The sequence below is a fragment of the Mustelus asterias genome, chromosome 6 (genome assembly GCF_964213995.1).
Source record: "Mustelus asterias chromosome 6, sMusAst1.hap1.1, whole genome shotgun sequence".
NCBI classification, from domain to species: domain Eukaryota; kingdom Metazoa; phylum Chordata; class Chondrichthyes; order Carcharhiniformes; family Triakidae; genus Mustelus; species Mustelus asterias.
Window position 1 is genome coordinate 40,769,222 of NC_135806.1, and position 19,193 is coordinate 40,788,414.

General features: G+C 44.7%; 1 non-coding gene across 1 annotated transcript; it reads left to right on the plus strand.

Moving 5' to 3' along the window:
* Positions 1-8,908: 8,908 nt before the first annotated feature.
* LOC144495446 (U2 spliceosomal RNA) lies at positions 8,909-9,108 on the plus strand. The gene has a single exon (XR_013498277.1). It is a non-coding gene; the product is annotated as a U2 spliceosomal RNA (small nuclear RNA).
* The last annotated feature ends 10,085 nt before the right edge of the window (positions 9,109-19,193 follow it).

Below are 19,193 nucleotides of genomic sequence, written 5' to 3' on the forward strand. Positions count from 1 at the left end.
ATCTACTTTTGATGTTCTCTTCTTTAAGGAAAGACACCCCAGTTTCTCTAGCCTCTGCACATGGCTGAAATCTTTCAACCTTGGTACCATTCTACTAAATCTCCTCTGCACCTTCTTTAAGGCTTGACACCATCCTATATAAGATCAGAAGAAATAGGAGCAAGAATAGGTCAATTGGCCCTTCGAGCCTGCTCTACCGCTTGATCGTGATGATCTAATTGTGGTCACAACTCCACTTTCCTGTTGCAATCCCCCACCATTACTTTTGACTCCCTTGTAAATCAAAAATCTGTTGAACTCAGCCTTGAATATATTCAATGACTCAGCCCCCTCAGTCCTTTGGGCATGAGAATTCCAAAGATTAGCAACCCTTTGAAAAGAACGATTCCTCCTCACCTGCATCTTAAATGGGAGATCCCTTATTGTTAATTCCCTAGTTCTAGATTCCCCCACGAGGGGAAACACCCTCTCAGCATCTACCCTGTCAAGCTCCTTCAGACTCTTATACAACTTTCTTTCCCACATTTGTATCATCATAAATTTGGCTACAATACTGTAAATATTTGAGGCCTCTGCACTGAACCCTTGGCATTCCACTAGTTACATTTTGCCAACCTAAAAATTGATTCATTTATCTCAACTTTATGCTTCTTACTTGTTAGCCAATCCTCTATCCATGTAAATATTATCAAATACAAGGACATCTACCCTTTATCCACCCTGCTTCTTATACCCTCAAAGATCTCCTAAAGACGACCAACCATCTTCAGCTGCTTCATCAAATACCTTCCTTCCATCCCGGCTAGGAATACTACGGCGAGTAACTCCCTCTTGGCTCCCCAAAACCTATCCACCATCTACAAGGCACAAGTCAGGAGTGTGATGGAATACTTCCCACTTGCCTGGATGAGTGCAGCTCCAACAACACTCAAGAAGCTTGACACCATCCAGGACAAAGCAGCCCGCTTGATTGGCACCACATCCACAAACATCCACTCCCTCCTCCAAGGACGTTCAGTAGCAGCAATGTGTACTATCTACAAGATGCACTGCAACAATTCACCGAAGATCCTTAGACAGCACCTTCCAAACCCACAACCACTTCCATCAAGAAGGACAAGGGTAGCAGATACATGGGAACATCACCACCTGCAAATTCCCTTCCAAGTCACTCACCATCCTGACTTGGAAATATATCGCCATTCCTTCATAGTCTTTGGGTCAAAATCCTGGAATTCCCTCCCTAATGGCATTGTGGGTCAACCCACAGAACATGGATTGCAGCGATTCAAGAAGGCAGCTCACCACCACCTTCTCAAGGGCAACTAGGGATGGACGATAAATGCTGGCCAGCCAGTGACGCCCATGTCCCATGAATGAATATAGTCAGAAGTGTGAATGTTCACTGATGATTACACAATGTTCAGCACCACCGGTGACTCCTCAGATACTGAAGCAGTCCATGTCCAAATGAGCAAGACATGGACAATATCCGGGCTTGGTCTGACAAATGGCAAGTAACATTCATGCCACACAAGTTCCAGGCAATGACCATCTCTAACATCTAACCATCACCCTTCACATTCAATGGCATTACCATCTTGAATACTCCCTATTGATATCATAGGGGTTACCATTGATCAGAAGCTGAACTGGATTAGCCATATAAATACTATGGCTACAAGAGCAGGTCAAAGGCCATGAATCCTGCAATGAGTAACTCACCTCCTGACCCCACAAAGCCTGTCCATCATAAACAAGGCATAAGTCAGGAGTATGATGCATATTCTCCACTTGCTTGAGTGGGTGCAGCTCCAACAACACTCAAGAAGCTTGACAATATCCAGGACAAAGCAGCCCGTTTGATTGGCACCACATCCACAAACATTCATTCCCTCCACCACCGACAAACAGTGGCAGCAGTGTGTGCTATCTACAAGATGTACTGCAGAAACTCACCACAGCTCCTTAGACAGCACCTTCCAAACCCACAACCACTACCATCTAGAAGGACAAGAGCAGCAGATGTATGGAAACGCCACCACCTGGAGGTTCTCCTCCAAGTCACTCACCATCCTGACTTGGAAATATATCATCATTCCTTCAGTGTTGCTGGATCAAAATCCTGGAATTCCCTCCCTAACAGCACTGTGGATGTGCCTACACCACAAGGACTGCAGCAGTTCAAGAAGTCAGCTCGCCACCACCTTACCAAGGGCAATTAGGGATGGGCAATAAATGCTGGCCTTGCCAACGACACCCGCATTCTGTAAATGAGTATAAAATAAAGTGTGATGCTCAGACTGGCCACTGCTGAATCCTTACTAGTACTTCACAAAGTTTTAGCATAGCTGCATTGCTTTTGTACTCTATCCCTCTATTTATAAAACCAAATTCAAGGATGTGTAGACATACATCCCCAGTTCCTGGACCCCTTTTAAAATTGTTCTGTTTAGTTTATATTGACTCTTCTCATTCTTCCTATCAAAATGAATCACTTCACAATTCTCTGAGTTAAATTTCATCATGCCTATTTGGCAATCTGTCTACGTCCTCCTGAATTCTGTTACTATCCTCTTGCTTATTAAATTTCCACTCCATTAAAAGCATTTCCTTTCAGATCCATCCAACCAGCAAACTCATCCTGCAGCCCAAATGACCCACACAGACCTGAAACCTCACAATCCAGGAATCAAAATCTGTCGGATAAACACAGGTGACGAAGGCCATTTGGCCCATCTTTATTCATCCATCCAGAGAAATCCTACCCATTGTAATGTTCAATTGTTCCTCAAGACTTTTGGCTCCACCATTCTATCTGGAGAAGGTAGCATTGACACAGGGAGAGTGTTCCCACCCTAGGGTTGGATTCTGGAAGAGTAGAAATTTCCTCCAACTAAATATTGGGAAGACTGAAGGAAATGTGCAGAATTCTTACTGACCTGACCTAATCTGCAGGGGCAATGGGCGGAGGGGGACTTGCAATTTGGGATTTCCTACATGCTATGGGGGTTTAAACTTCAGAACCTGTCTCTGATGGCATGGATCGGTTCCCAGCCCAGAGGCCAGCCTGATTGACAGATTCAGCCTTCAGGTTATTGATGGCCACAACAAACGTGAAGTTTACGCTGGGAACTGAGAGTCAACAATGTGGGATCAACAGGAGTGGAGGAGGATTGGCCCTAGTCAGAGGGCAGTGATTGGTGAGGGGTGATCGTGGGAGCTGCCGGGCCCAGGGGGGGGTGGGGGTCTGCTCAGGATGTTACCAAACAATGTGGCTCCCTCAGGCAGGCACCTGCCAGGAAGGAAATGCCAGTTGAACTTGGAACTATCTGGTACCCGTCTGAAATGGTCTTGTATGTCTTAAGTATACTAGTACCAGTCATTTCCAAGTTCAACTGGGTGGAAACAGGAAGTAAGTGTGAAGGCACCTTCTCAATCCACCATCCTGACCTCAGTAAAGCTGCCAGGATCCCCCACACTCAGAAAATTGGGCTGATAGCAATTAAATTTCAAACGGTGCATGACAGTGAGGCTCATTTCATATTTAAAGTTCCAACCCACCTACCTAGATTGAGTTAGTCAGCCAGCCACCTTCCAGCCTCATTTAAAGCCAGAAATGAATGGGAGTTTGGTTGGAAAACAGATCTCTGAGGCCTTAACCCCTCACCCGACTCAAACATGTCCAATGTTTTGTGTTAACATTCAGGCCATTAGCCGGAATTTTACTGCCTTGCCCGCCTAAGGCTCGTAAGATTCCACCCGAGGCCAACGGAGAATGCAAGCTCGGGGTGGACATGCCGGTAAACTTCTGGCCATTGTCTTTGATCCTTGTCTTAAACTCTGTTCACTGGCACCCCCTGCTGTAAGTTGTGTGATGCTGAACCAGACCAATCACATCCTCAGTAAAGTATTTGACTTTTAAATGATCTTCTGATCATATATTTATGCCATTACTAAGACTGCCTATTTTTGTCTGGGTGACATTGCCCAACTCCATTGCCCAGCCGTACCCCTGCCTCACCTTGTCTGGTTATTTGCTGTTGAACCCCTCTCGTTACCACTAGACTTGACTATTCCAATGCATTTCTGGTTGGTCTATCACATTTGACTCTCCATGAACTTAAGCTCATCCAAGCTCTGTCGCCCGTATCCTAAATCACAGCAAGTTCTATTTGTCCATCCCTGCCTGTGCTTGCTGACTTCTATTGGCTCTCAGTTAAACGACACCTCAATTTTAGAGTTTTCATCCTTGATTTTAAATTCTTCCATGGTCAGACCCCGGCCCATCTTTGTAAACTCCTCTAGCCACACAAACCTCCCAGACATCTGCACTCTCCAATGCCAGCTTCCTGTGCGTAACCGATTTTACCCGTTCCACCATTGATGGCCGTACATTCAACAGCCTGGTGTCTAAGCCTGGAATTCCCTCCCCAAACCTCCCTGCCTCTCTTGCCCCCTTGAGATGCTTCTTAAAACCTACCTCTTTAGATCAGCTCTTGATCATCTGCTCAAATCGTAGGTCATAGAATCCTACAGTGCAGAAGGAGGCCATTCGGGCCATTGAGTCTGCACTGACCACAATCCCACCCAAACCCTTTCCCCAGAACCCCATAAATTTACCTTAACTAGTCCCCCTGACACTAAGGGGCAATTTAGCATGGCTAATCCACCTAACCTGTGGGAGGAAACTGGAGCACCCGGAGGAAACCCACTCAGACATGGGATGAATGTGCAAACCCCACACAGACAGTGACCCAAGCCGGGAATCGAACATGGGTCCCTGGCACTGTGAGGCAGCAGTGCTAACCACTGAGCAACCATGCCATCTAGCGGGATATTCCCAAATATCTCCTTACGTGGATCATTGTCAATTGCATTTGTTAACACTCCTGTGAAGCACCTTGTGCATTTGCTTTTTTAAAGTTGCTATAGAAATGCAAGTTGTTGATTGATGATTTGTATTGCAGTGTTAATGTAAGCCTACTTGTGACAATAATAAAATAAACTTTAAAGAAATCTCTCCCTCGGGGCATCTTGGATATGTTGAGCTTGGACTCTACCATGAGGGAAAGATCTATTTGAAGTTAATTTTATTATTTTCACAAGTAGGCTTACATTAACACTGCAATGAAGTTACGGTGAAAATCCCCTAGTCGCCACACTCCAGCGCCTATTTGGGTACACTGAGGGAGAATTTAGCATGGCCAATACATCTAACCAGCATGTCTTTCAGACTGTGGTAGGAAACCGGAGCACCCGGAGGAAACCCATGCTGACACGGGAGGACGTGCAAACTCCACACAGACAGTGACCCAAGCCAGGTTCCTGGTGCTGTGAGGCAGCAGTGTTAACCACTGTGCCACTGTGCTGCCCTATTCACGATTTATTCACAATTTATTCACATAGAACTTCTCCAAGTAGATTCAGCAGGGCAGGCAATGTCCTGAGCTGTTACCTACACAGTCCCAGAAGCATTCTCAGTGATATCAATGGAAAGTTCCTCCCACTAGCTTCTGCCAACTTCATCCTTAATTATTTCAACACTAATCATGAAGATTATGTGACATCTATTTTCCCTGTCTGTTTGTAGCCTGTTATGTTTGCCTGCATTGAATATATTTCTCACATGCAGGATTGGCCAATTTGAACTTTTAAGCCTTTACTTTTAAGGTTTGGAAAGGGTTTATTCTGAGCGATGCTACATCATTGATAGATTAATCCTGAATCAGAACACCAAGGTCTGTTGGTATCCCAAACTCCAGATCATAGAATTGAACATTTACATTGATCAGCTTTCCTTTGAAAAACTATTATGAATGCTGCCTCCAAGCTGGTTTTTAGTTGACATTCTTTGTGGCAGTATCTTTATAGTAAGAAGTTTAACAACACCAGGTTAAAGTCCAACAGGTTTATTTGGTAGTAAAAGCCACACAAGCTTTCGGAGCTCCAAGCCCCTTCTTCAGGTGAGTGGAAATTCTGTTCACAAACAGAGCATATAAAGACACAAACTCAATTTACATGAATAATGGTTGGAATGCGAATACTTACAACTAATCAAGTCTTTAAGAAACAAAAGAACATGAGTGGAGAGAGCATCAAGACAGGCTAAAAAGATGTGTATTGTCTGCAGACAAGACAGCCAGTGAAACTCTGCAGGTCCACGCAACTGTGGGGGTTACAAATAGTGTGACATGAACCCAATATCCCGGTTGAGGCCAAATAAACCTGTTGGACTTTAACCTGGTGTTGTTAAACTTCTTACTGTGTTTACCCCAGTCCAACGCTGGCATCTCCACATCACCAGTATCTTTATGCCAGTAAAATAATATTCTATCCCCTTGTTGGATGACGATCTTACTGCTTATCTTCTCTCAAAGTCAACCCTCTGAACAATGAAAATAGTTATTTACTTTATCAGAACATCTTCCCCTCAGTTCACCTCTTAACTTTCTCAACCCTAGGATCATCTTAATGAATCTCTCCTGCACCCAGGTCACAGGTGTGACATCCTTCCTGAAACAAGGCACAGATAACCGGCTTCAATCTGACTCCATTTCTGAGCATGTACTCCTAATCGTCTACAGTAGCCAGTGGCTGAACTGTGGATCTATCAGACATACTGGAGGTGATGCTCCACCTTGCCACATCTGGCACAGATCACACCCATCCCGGAGAATAGTGTGCAGGCCTAAAAATCAGTTTCGTGTCTGGGGCCAAACAGTTTGCGAATCTTCCGGCCCTTTTCCAATGGCGTGAACCAGATCGTGTGAGGCCGATTAGCATACGTAAAATAGCATTTAAATATGAATTGCCCAATCAACTCCCAGCGCACGGATTCTCCGGCCTTCGGGTGCGGCGCGATAATGGCAAGAACCAATACTAGTCTCCACCTGCGGAAACTTGGCGCGAGGCCACTAAAACCCCGGGTGGTTGGGGGCATGGCCAGGTCGTGCCCATCAGGCAGTGCCTACCTGGCAGTGCCCACCAGATACTCTGGCAGTGGCCACCAGGCACGCCAGCAATGCCAGTTGGGGACTGCCAATGTGCCAGAGGCAGTGCCAAGGGGTTGGGGCCTGAGTGGGGGTTATAATGGAGGGGCTATGACAGAGGGACTATGCAGGGGGGCGGTCATGATGGGGGGGATGATGGGGGTCATGATTGGGGGCATGACGAGGGTCATGATCAGGGACCTGTCATGAGGACGCTAATGCCTCGATAGCGGCGATCCAATCAGGGAGGGGAACATCTTGCCAATGAGGGGTGATGGAGAATCCCAATGTCAATTGGAGAGGGAGAGGGTCTCCCAGTGCTCTGTGAGATCGGGGTGCCCTCGCAAAATGGCGCTTGAGCGCTCTGCAGTCAGGCTTACCGGAGTGTTTAGAACCCCCACCCTCCCTGTGCGAACTTGGGAGAGTTCTGCCCACTCTTTTTGTCATTTTCTTGGATCTTCTTAGCAGTTCTGTTGAAGTTAGGGTGGGTGCGCAGAAATTCACCTGGAATATGCCAGCTGTGCCCTTACCAATGATGAGTGTCAGTGCTGCATTACCTCTCTGCTCTTGTATCGTTTGCCCCAATTTATAAAACAGTAAGAAGTTTAACAACACCAGGTTAAAGTCCAACAGGTTTATTTGGTAGCAAAAGCCACACAAGCTTTCGGAGCTCTTAGCCCCTTCAATTTATAAAACCCAGGATTCTATATGCATGTTTTACCATCATTAATCTGCCCTCCCAGTGCAGAGAATCACAGCTTACAACTTGCTGCCTAATATAATATTGTTTTAGTTCTTTTACCAATTCTTGTAAGCCTGTGTCCTCTGGTTACTGATCCTTCTACAATTAGAAATAATTTCTCTTGATTTACCCTATCACAATCCTTCATGATTTTGAACACCTCCATCATCATATCTTGACAGATTTATATATCTGAGCCTTAGGTTCCTCTGATTATCAACTCCTTTTAAACATGTAGGACCCTATTTTACCATTTTGATTCTAAGTGCTCAACGGACTTGAAACTGGGAGTGTTTCAGATCCGACTTTTAGACCCGTTCTCAGGCGCTCCCATACGCACTCTGCCTGAAAAAATATCAGCAATTCCGAATCACGCTGCAGAAGCCTGTGGGCGGGGCTTAACACACCCAAAACCCTGCAGCTCCAATTGGTGCCTCCAACTGCGCATGCGTAGAAAAATGATAGAATGCGCTCCCCTACCACATCGCTCCTGGGCCGGATAATGCCTCCCCCTGACCCCCACAGACATTGCCCCACCCCCACAACATTACTGACTCCCTTATCCCCCCACCCCCTCCGCCACCCAGACCGATCGCGGGTCCCTCCCTCCTCACTGATCACAGGCAGAGTGGCAGCGGAACCCCTTTCCCCCTCACTGATCACAGGCAGAGAGCAGCAGACACCCCCTTCCCCCTCACTGATCTGAGGCAGAGTGGCAGCGAACCCCCCCTTCCCCCCCGCACTGATCTCAGGCAGAGTGGCAGCAGACCCCACCTTCCACCCCACCAATCTCAAGCAGAGAGCCATCAGATGCTCGGCACTTACCTCCTCACTAGCTGATGTGTCCCAAATCGGACTTTTGTGGAGCATGTCTGTTTCACGCCAATTCTTGGTGGACGAATGCAGTGGTAACGGGGGACATGCAAATGCATTTAAATTGTTGTCTTGCCCATTTTGGGCACAGTCCCAATCACATCCATTTTCCAGCCTTAAAGGGGGAACTGGCACAGAGGCAGGTGCAGATCACACTACTCACCTCATGCCCAACTTTACCAAGTTTTTGTGCCCAAAAACAGGTGCAACTTGATGGTGAAATCAGGCCCATAATTTATATTTCCTCCCTTTAATCTGCTTCATAACAGGCATCACCTCATTTACCTCAGCATTAAATTGAATTTATATCTCGGCCTTTTGGCTAAGATCAAGTGTAGTATCGACATGCTGTGCTTGGTTGAAGTCATTAGGTTACATTTTAGCTTCCTTTGAAGCAATTTTTAAAAGCAGCATCTCGGCCTTTTGGCTAAGATGCAAATGAGATCAAGCCTTGGAGGAGGTGCAATGCCTACTCCAATCAGCTTGGATCATGTAGATCAAGTCCAAGACAAGAGGTGAGAGCCCTGTCTTGTCAGCTTGGACCAGGAATGTCTCAACTTGTTGAGACTCTGAATTGGACTTGATTTGATTGAATTGGAATAAAAATACAAAAAAAAATTTATATCTTTGTCCAACCTAATAACTTGTCCATGTCTTGTTGAAGCAACTCACAATCCTCTTCACAGTAAAACATGCTCTCTATTATACATCATCTACAAATGTTGACATTATGTGCCCCCATACCTCAACCCAGATCAGTTATATAGTTGAGAAGATCATTGGTCCCAACACTAGACCCTGGGGGAGACCATTGTTTAAATTCTTCCTGTTTGGAAAACATCCAGTAACTGCCACTCTCTATCTTCTATCCTTGAATTAATTTACTATCAATTCTACCACACTCCCTTTAACACAGGCAAATACATCTTAATTTTATCAATAAATCTCCTATATGTGGCACCTGCTGACTAAGATCGCAAGAATCTACGAAGAGTTGTGAATGAAGCCCAGTCTATCACGCAAACCAGCCTCCAATCCACTGACTCCGTCTATACTTCCCGCTGCCCCGGAAAAGCAGACAACATAATCAAGGACCCCTCGCACTCCGTACATACTCTCTTTCACCTTCTTGCGTCGGGAAAAAGAAAAGTCCAAAGTCACATACCAACCGACTCAAGAACAGCTTCTTCCCAGCTGCCATCAGACTTTCGAGTGGATTTACTATATATACTCTAGATCCTAGCTATGACTGTGACACTACATTCTGCACTCTTTCCTTTCCTTCTCCCCATGTACTCTATGAATGGTATGTTTTGTCTGTATAGCGTGCAAGAAACAATACTTTTCACTGTATCCCAATACATGTGACAAGAATAAATCAAATCAAATCACCTTATCAAATGACTTTAACAAAATCATTTATACATCTACTGTAAGGCGAGAGTAGAGCGAAGTGTTCGACATTATAGAGAGTTACGATGGAGTAAATAAGGAGAAACTGTTTCTAATGGCAGAAAAGTCAGTAACCAGAGGAACACAGAATTGTGAGTAATTGGCAAAGAATCCAAAACAATATTTTCATTCGCAGTGAGTTGTGATCTAGAATGCACTGTCCGATGGGAGAGGGGAGTGTGTGGGGGAGGTGGGAATGGTGGTAGGGAATGAAGGACTCAATGGTACATTTCAAAGGGCAATTGAATAAACACTTGAAAAAGAAGAATTTGCAAAGCCGCGGGGAGAGTGCTGGGACTAATTAGGTAACTTTTTCAAAGAGACAGCACAGACACAAGAGGGCCGAATGGCTTCCTACTGTTTCTCTGGTGTTGTCCTTTATAAATGTTTTAATTTCTCATTAAATTTGTCAGACACAGCTAATCTTTTATTGATCCATTGCTGTCATTAATTTGGGCATGTCTTTCTGGCTGAATATTAATCTTATCCCAACGTACACACATTAATCAGAACATTGCATTAATTAATTACAGACTAATACAAACTTTATATTCAGTGCTGAGAGGCCAAGAGATTATAGAAGGGACTGGGTGCCAGTATATTCTGGGCAGTTTAATTACCGGATCTGCCAGTCCCCTCCCACTTGGCATCAATAAAACTTTATCTTGCAAAGCTTAGTTTAACAGGCAATAAAGTGTTGATAACTCAACTTTATAGGACAGCAATTCTTAACAGTTAAATAAAGTATATAAAACTCATCAGTCATCAACTGGTTTAATTGCTGACGATGATAAGAGGTGACTGTGGGGAGAGCTGTAGCTAGGAGTAGGAAACCTTCTCTGCTCAATGTTGTCTGAGTTTATCTGTTCAGTAGATGGCGCTGGGTTATTTGAAATTGTTCTGAGAGTATTTGTCCAAACAGCAGGTGGGGTACTTTACTAAAGGGAGAAGCTGAAACATTGGCTGCTGTCCCCAGTCGGATAATGTGGCTCAGCTCCACAGAATCTATAGTAGGATCCTTGCACTCTTAACAGTTTCTTCCTATCTTAAAGGATCTGGATAGTTCCACCAACTCTGCGAGGCATTTATGTCTTTACTGGAACAGAGCCCGAGTATTAAAAAATCACAATGAAAATCGGAAAAGGTCAGAAGCGAGAGTTCAAGCAAAAGCTTTGTTTCAGAGATGGATCCTTCTACAAAATGGGTGCGCCGCCAATACATTCCAGCTGCTCTGTTCTCCCATTGATTTTGTATGTTACATGATAATGTGTTACATTAACAGAGCCATTCTCTTCATATACTTACTGACTGATGTTTTACCAGCACATTCTGTTCTGTTTTCAGATTTCTGCCACTTAGATTGTTTTGTTGTATTTTGTTTAATGAAAACTGAGAATTGAGATTTTATAAAAGCCAAAACATCCCAAAGTCATCCCAGGAGAGAAGGGGATGCTGGGCAGCAGGAGGAGCAAACAGAAAATACGATTGAAAAGTTTGGCAAATGTCAAAGAAACTCAGTGATGCTCAAGAGCCTTGGACGCTCATCGAGGCAAAGGTTCTTTCTACCTTTTTAAAATTCACTCATGGGATGTGGGCATTGCTGACTTTGCCAGTATTTATTACCCGTCCCAAACAGTTTGCTTTAAGAGTTAACCACAGCTGTGGATCTGGAATCACATGTAGGCCAGACGAGGTAAAGGTGGCAGATTTCCTCCCCTCAGGTTGTTTTTATTGATCATTGACCATAATTTCATGGTCATCATTAGATGTGATGAGAGTGACAGTCCTTGACATCAAGGCCGCATTCGACCAAGTGTGACATCAAGGAGCCCTGGCAAAACTGGAATCAATGAGTGTCGGGGGCAAACCCTCTGCTGGTTGGAGTCATACCTGGTACATAGGAAGATGGTTGTGGTTGTGGAGGGTCAGTCATCTCAGCTTCAGGATATCTCTGCAGGAGTCCCTGAGGGTAGTGTCCTAGGCCCAACCATACTTCATCAATGACGTTCCCTCCGTCATAAGGTCAGAAGTGGGGATGTTTGCCGATGATTGCACTATTTGTGACTCCTCAGATACTGAAGCAGATCAATGTTCAAATGCAACGAGATCTGGACAATATCCAGGCTTGGGCTGACAAGTGGCAAGTAACATTCAGACCACACAAATGCCAGGCAATGACCATCACCAATAAGAGACAATCCAACGGCCACCCCTTGACATTCAATGATATTACCATAACTGAATCCTTGGGGTTACCATTGACCAGAAACTCAACTGGACTCATCACATAAACACAGTGGCTACAAGAGCAAGTCAGAGCCTAGGAATACTGTGGTGAATAACTCATCTCCTGATTCCCCAAAGCCTGTCCACCATCTACAAGGAACAAGTCTGGAGGGTGATGGAATACTCCCCACTTGCTGGATGGGTTCAGCTCCAACAACACTCAAGAAACTTGACACCATCCAGAACAAAGCAGCCCGCTTGACTGGCACCACATCCACAAACATCCACTCCCTCCACCACCAACGCTCAGTAGCATGTGTACGATCTACAAGATGCACTGCAGCAATTCACCAAGGCTCCTTAGACAGCACCTTCCAAACCCACGACCACTTCCATCTAGAAGGACAAGGGCAGCAGACACATGGGGAACACCACCACCTGCAAGTTCCCCTCCAAGCCACTCATCATCCTGACTTGGAAATATATCGCCGTTCCTCCGCAGTTGCTGGATCAAAATCCTGGAATTCCATTTCAAATGACATTGTGGGTCAACCCATATCACGTGGATTGCAGCATTTCAGGAAGGCAGCTCACCACCACCTTCTCAAGGGCAATAAATGCTGGCCAGCGACACCCATGTCTCACAAGTGAATAAAAAAAGATAATTCCAGTTTGTTATTGAATTCAAAGTTCACTATCTGCAGTGGTGAGATTCAAACCCAGGTCCCCAGAGGATTACCTCGGGTCTCTGGATTACTAACCCAGTAACAATACCACAATGCCACCACCTCTTACTTGCTCCCATCATCTCTTGATTGCTGAAAATCGCAATGGTATAGCATCGACAACTCTCTGGAATAGAGAATTCCAAAGCTTCACAACCCTCTGAGTGAAGACATTTCTTAAATGATCGACCCGTTATCCTGAGGATGTTTCCCCCTGTTCTGATACCCCAGCCAGAGGAAACAATTAGTTTTCCTGCCCACCTGCAGCCTCCAGTTAATGCTGCACAAATAGCAAACTACATTTAAAAAAAACTTCCTTAATGTAATTCACTTCAATTGCTAAAGTGCCTTCTTGTAGACCCACCTCCCCCACCCACTGCCAGAAGGGACATCTCCTACATTTACCGTCAATTTAAAGCTCATTGCAGTTGACAATGGCAAGACCTTAAGGACAAGGCTGAGATTGTATTTTTTAAATCCCTTCATGCATTTAATTACTGATATGAACAATCATCCTCTTTGAGAATGTTTTTGTTATTCATTCATGAGATGTGGGTGTTGCTGGCTGGGTCAGCATTTATTTCCCACCCCTAATTGCTCTTGAGTGGCCTGCTGGGCCATTTCAGAGTTTACCACATTGATGTGGATCTGGAGTCACATGTAGTCCAGATCAGGTAAAGACACCAATTTTCTTCCCTTGGGTTTTTATGACAGTCAACAATTCAATTCCAGATTTCTATTGGATTCAAATTTCACTATCTGCTATGGTGGGATTTGAACCTGAGCCCCCAGAGCATTACTCTGGATCACTAATCCAGTGACAATACCCCACCGTCTCCTCCACATTATGATCCTGGTTAGATGTGCGCCGTCCTGTTGGCTCTGCTGCAGACTGAATGACGCCCAACGATCTAAGTAAACAAGCCTCCTTTGACACAACCTTCCAAATCCGCAACGTCTATCGCCTTGATGAAGAGGGTCAGCAGATGCATGAGAACACCACCACCTGCAAGTTCCCCATGACTTGGAACAATATCACTATTCCTTCACTGACACTGGATCAAAATCCTGGAACTCCCTCCCTAACAGCACTGTGGATGTATCTACACCACATGGACTGCAGCGGTTCAAGATGGCAGCTCACCACCATCTGCATAAGGGCAGTTACAGATGGACAACAGATGCTGGCGTAGCCAGCTACACCCACATCCTATGAAAGAATTAAAAGATTTTCCCTGAGTAACCGATGGTTTCCATAGCAATAAATGACATGCTTTGCTCATTCTCGCACTAATATTACATATTGGGATGAGTGAAGGCATTGTCCTTGAATCTGGTCAAAAACTCTGCTCCCTAATCATCGACTACATCCTTCCCCAGGCAACAGTCTGAGGATCAACCTTAGTGCCACATTTGACCCCGAGATGAGTTTTCGATCACCTATCCACACCATCACCATGCTGCCTATTTCCAGCTGCATAAAATCGCCTGATTCGTGCCTGCCTCAGTTTATCTGCTGCTGAAACCTCACCCATCTCTTTGTTATCCCCAGCCTTGATGAATCTAGCACACTCCTGACTGTCTCCTCACATTCATAAACTGAGGTTATCTAAAACTCTGCTGCCTATGTCCTAACTCACACCAAATCATGTTCATCCAACGCACTTATGCTTGCCAACCTACACCTATACTTTCAGCCCCATTTTCAAACCCCTGCAAAGGCTGGCCACTCCCTATCTCTATAATCTCCTCCCACCTTGCAACCTCCAAGATAGCTGTGCCCCTCTCAGCATCTCCAATTTTGTTCGACCATTCGTGGCCATGCCTTCAGCTGCCTCACTCTAAGCTCTGGAAATCCTTCCCTACACCTCTCTGCCTCTCTACTTTGCTTTCCTCCTTTAAGATACTATCACTTTGACCAAGCTTTTGGTCTCTTTTTGTGGCTCGATGTCATATTTTGTTTTATAATGCCTCTGTGAACAGCCTTAGGTCATTTTATACAAGTTCTTGTTGTAACAGGCACAGCAAACCTGATTTCCTACCCTTACCTCTGCAGGTACGAAGAATTTCTTCTTCTGGGAATGTAATCCACAGCCTCGCCTGAATCAGGCAGCCATTTTACAGAAGTGTCAACACCCACTCCAATGTGACCGTCTGCTCCTGAAGAGATCGGCATTTCAAGACAATTAAAATATATTCATATATAAAACTGCTAACCGTTCACATTTCAGCTCATATGGTTGATATCCACAAACTGTGGCACCCAATAGAATGGGTTCAGATTCCTTGGATATTCAGCCTGAATCCAAAGAGTTCTTCCAAACTATACACACATTCACAGAGTGTGGGACTTTCAGAAGGGATGATTAACCCAGCCTTACTCTAGTTTGTTATGGTCTCCATGGCAGCAGCTTTCTGAATCACTCACTTGCTGCAGTGTTACAATGTGACAAATCAACTCCAGCCAAAAATTCCATGCCCCCCTCCTTTCCATAAACATTGATTTGATTAAAAGTGTACAATGAAGGTTTGTTTTCTCAGCTACCAAGGTTACATTTTATATACTGTGGGATATTTTAGGTATGTATCTTATGTTGGGGAAGGGGATTCTGTCCATACTTGCAAGGGGATGGTCGAATGGGGGAACAAAAGACGCCCTAGCGCACATGACAATACAGTTCTCTTTTCTAACTTGAAGACTCAGTGCAGTATCATGGTCATACAGATGCGAGCAAGCAGAGCAGCTCACATAGCTCCTGTGCTGTCTGACATGAAACAGGAGTTTCATTTAACTGATTCAGTGCAATGGCCAAGGGTGCAGCTCCTTTACCTTTCCAGAAGCGTTTGAGGCCACAAGAATTAGAGATTAAACTCCAGGGAGATTTCAAGTTTGTCTACTGCATTTCTGGAGTGATCTATGAAAATGAGTGTAAGGATCATATATTCAGTCTCAAGTTGCCACAGTTCTGAAGATTTGTTTTAGTTTCTTTTCCATTCCTCTCTACCTCTGTAAATTAGTTGGATTTGAACATTGCTCAGTTAGTTTAGTTGGCTGGATAGCTGGCTCATGCCACAGAGTGATTCCAACAGGGTGGGTTCAATGCCCATACTGACTGAGGTTATTCATGAAGGCCCGTCTTCTCAATTTTGCCTCTCACCTGAGGTATTGCAATCTGCAGATTCAAATCACCACCAGCCTATGGTCATCTGGGACTATGGCAATTTTACCTTTTTTTAGGTCATTCAGCCCATTGTACCTGTGCCGCCAGCTATGCCCTTCATTGGAAATCACCAATGAGCAAAGAATAAAACGGAGTATACAAATCACTCCTTGTGCTAAACAGCCCTGGGAACAGCTGACCATCAGCTATGCAAATTCTTCCAGAGATGTAAACACTAACCGTATGTATAGCCCATTCCCATTGTTTCAGTTTCGGCATGGTTCGCACAGCGCCAGGAACCCAAGTTCAATTCCAGCCTTGGGTCACTGCCTGTGTGAGTTTGCACGTTCTCCCCGTGTCTGCGTGGGTTTCCTCCGTGTGCTCCAATTTCCTCCCACACTCCGAAGATGTGCAGGTTAGGTTGATTGGCCATGCAAAATTGCCCCTTAGTGTCAGGGGGACTAACAAGGTAAATAAGGGGTTACAGGGATAGGGCCAGGGTGAGATTGTTGTTGTTGCAAGCTCAATGGGCTGAATGGCCTACTTCTGCACTGTTGGGATTTTATGATGTCTGCAGATACCTCAAGTTGTTGATACTAACAGATCTCAGTGCTTTGATTTGAGCTATATCTACCAATGAGGCAACAGTGTTAAGAACTGACATTCTGGCCTTTCCAAACCCACAGAATTTACACAGCCATCCAGCAAATGAGAAATTTAAGCACAAATGGAATTAAATGACCTGATTTTGGGTGTCTGTTTGGTGGGTCTGGGCTGGGCCTTATGTGGCCCATGGGTCACAGGTTGGGACAACCTTTGTTTATATAGCACTTTTTACAATGGAAAACATTCCCAGGAGAAAGTAAATAGATGAAAGGAGAGAAACTGTGGCCATAAAAGTGTGCGATTTAGAAGAGATTACCAAACCCTGGTCCAAAAAATGCTTTTTATGAGGTTAGTAAAGAGGGAACAAAATAGAGAGATAACAAGAGATTGTGTCATTAGTGGGACAATGGGAAGGGGAGATGCAGAGAAGTTCAGAGGAAGAAGATAGAAGAGTGAGATTGGGGACAGATAGTGGAGGACAGTGATGCATTTGAAGATACTAAGGCTGAGGACAACCTTGACTCTAGCCACTGGAAGCTTTTTCCATTGATCTCAGTTGTGCTAGCAATTTACTGCCAGACTTGATCAAAAGCATCCTTGATATTCAGGACAGCAATTCCAACCTAACCTCTTGCATCCATGTCAGATTGAAGTGTGATGATCCAAGTGATTCTGGCATCAGTGAGCAGGTATTGCTTGATTGTTTGTTTAAAGATTTCTTGTCAACCTTAATTCAGTCGCATCACTATTACCTCTGAGATAGAAAGTAATGTGTTCAAGTCCCAGTCCTGAGACATGAGCACACAATCCAGGCTGATACTTGCAGTACAGTACTAAGAGAGTGTTGCACTTTGAGGGACTAATTTTTGGAGGTGACATTAAACCAAGCCTGCTCTCTGTATGTAAAATTCCTATGGCACCATTCAGAGAGAAACACAGGAGTTATTCACCATGTCCTGGCCAACATTTATCCATCAGTGAACATCATTAAAGAAACAGGTTGTCTGATTGTACTCTCATTGCTGTTCATAGAACATAGCTATTCACCAGTTGGCTGTTGCCTTTCATATATTACAGCAATAACAATGTATAATATGTATTTATATGGCTGTGAATGCATTCCACTATCTAGTGGATCATGAAAAGTGCTCTATAAATTCAAGCTTTTCCAGTTTTCCAACACTTTGCTTGTTAATTGGAGGAAGCCAGTTAGATTGAGGACGAGGGGATAGCTAAGGAGTTTTTCACATTTTTGGGTAAATGCTAGAGTCTTGGCTGCACAGCAACAGCTTGAGAAGGGTGATGGCAACCCTTAAGTCTTCACTCCCTCCATCACCAGCGCACACTGGTAGCAGTGCAGACCATCTACAAGATGCACTACAGGAACTCACCAAGCGTCTGTTAATAGCATCTTCCAAATTCACAAGATCTATCACCTAGAGACCAATGGCACATTGGGAACACTATCACCAGTTACAAATTCCCCTCCAAGTCACACACCATGTTGAGGTGTGGACAGGTATATCACCATTCCTTCACTGTTGCTGGGTCAAAATCATGGAACTCCCTCTCTAACAGCATTGTGGATGTCCCTACACCATGAGGATTGCAGGAGGCCATTTGGCCCATCATGTCTGCACCATTCGCCGATTGAGCAACTCACCTAGTGCCATTCCCCCACTTTCTCCCCATAACCCTGCACATTCTTCCTTTTCAGATAACGGTCTAATTCCCTTTTAAACATACAATTGAATCTGCCTCCACCACACTCTCAGGCAGTGCATTCCAGACCCTAACCACTCATTGCATTCAAAAAAATCTCATATCATGCTGTGCTTAATGTTGGAGGAATGTTAGGAATGTATTGATTCGAAATCCATAATCATTAACAAGAATGTTCACATTTTAACAGAATTATCTCCTGCTATTTTACAACTCACCCTTCTCAAGGACAAAGCATATATCACAGAAAATGACAAGGGCTTTGACATCAGTATTAACACGCACATGTGAGTGGTCGTGACAGGTTTTCCTCATCATTTGTTTTTCACAAGTCTATGCTGGCAATCCCTGTTTCAGGCCACTTTAAGCATCTTCTGGATTCTTCCATTGCTGTAACATTGGCTGGAATTTTACCAGCCCTTTAACTACAGGCTGGGAGGCAGGAAGGCTGAAAAAATGGTGTGGGATGATGTTGGGGGGCGGGGGGCGGGGGGAGGGGCACCCATCCTGCTACCAATGCCATTTTGTAAATGGGCATCCTTGGTTGGAAGATGCCACCACAATTCTACAACCAGTCAAAGCAGGGCGGCCTCCCACTTTCAGCTCCAGTGGTGAAACCTCTGCAGTCCCAGTAAAATTCAGCCCATCTCCTCTGTACAACACTCAGTATTGCTTTTGTCCAGTTATGTTTATA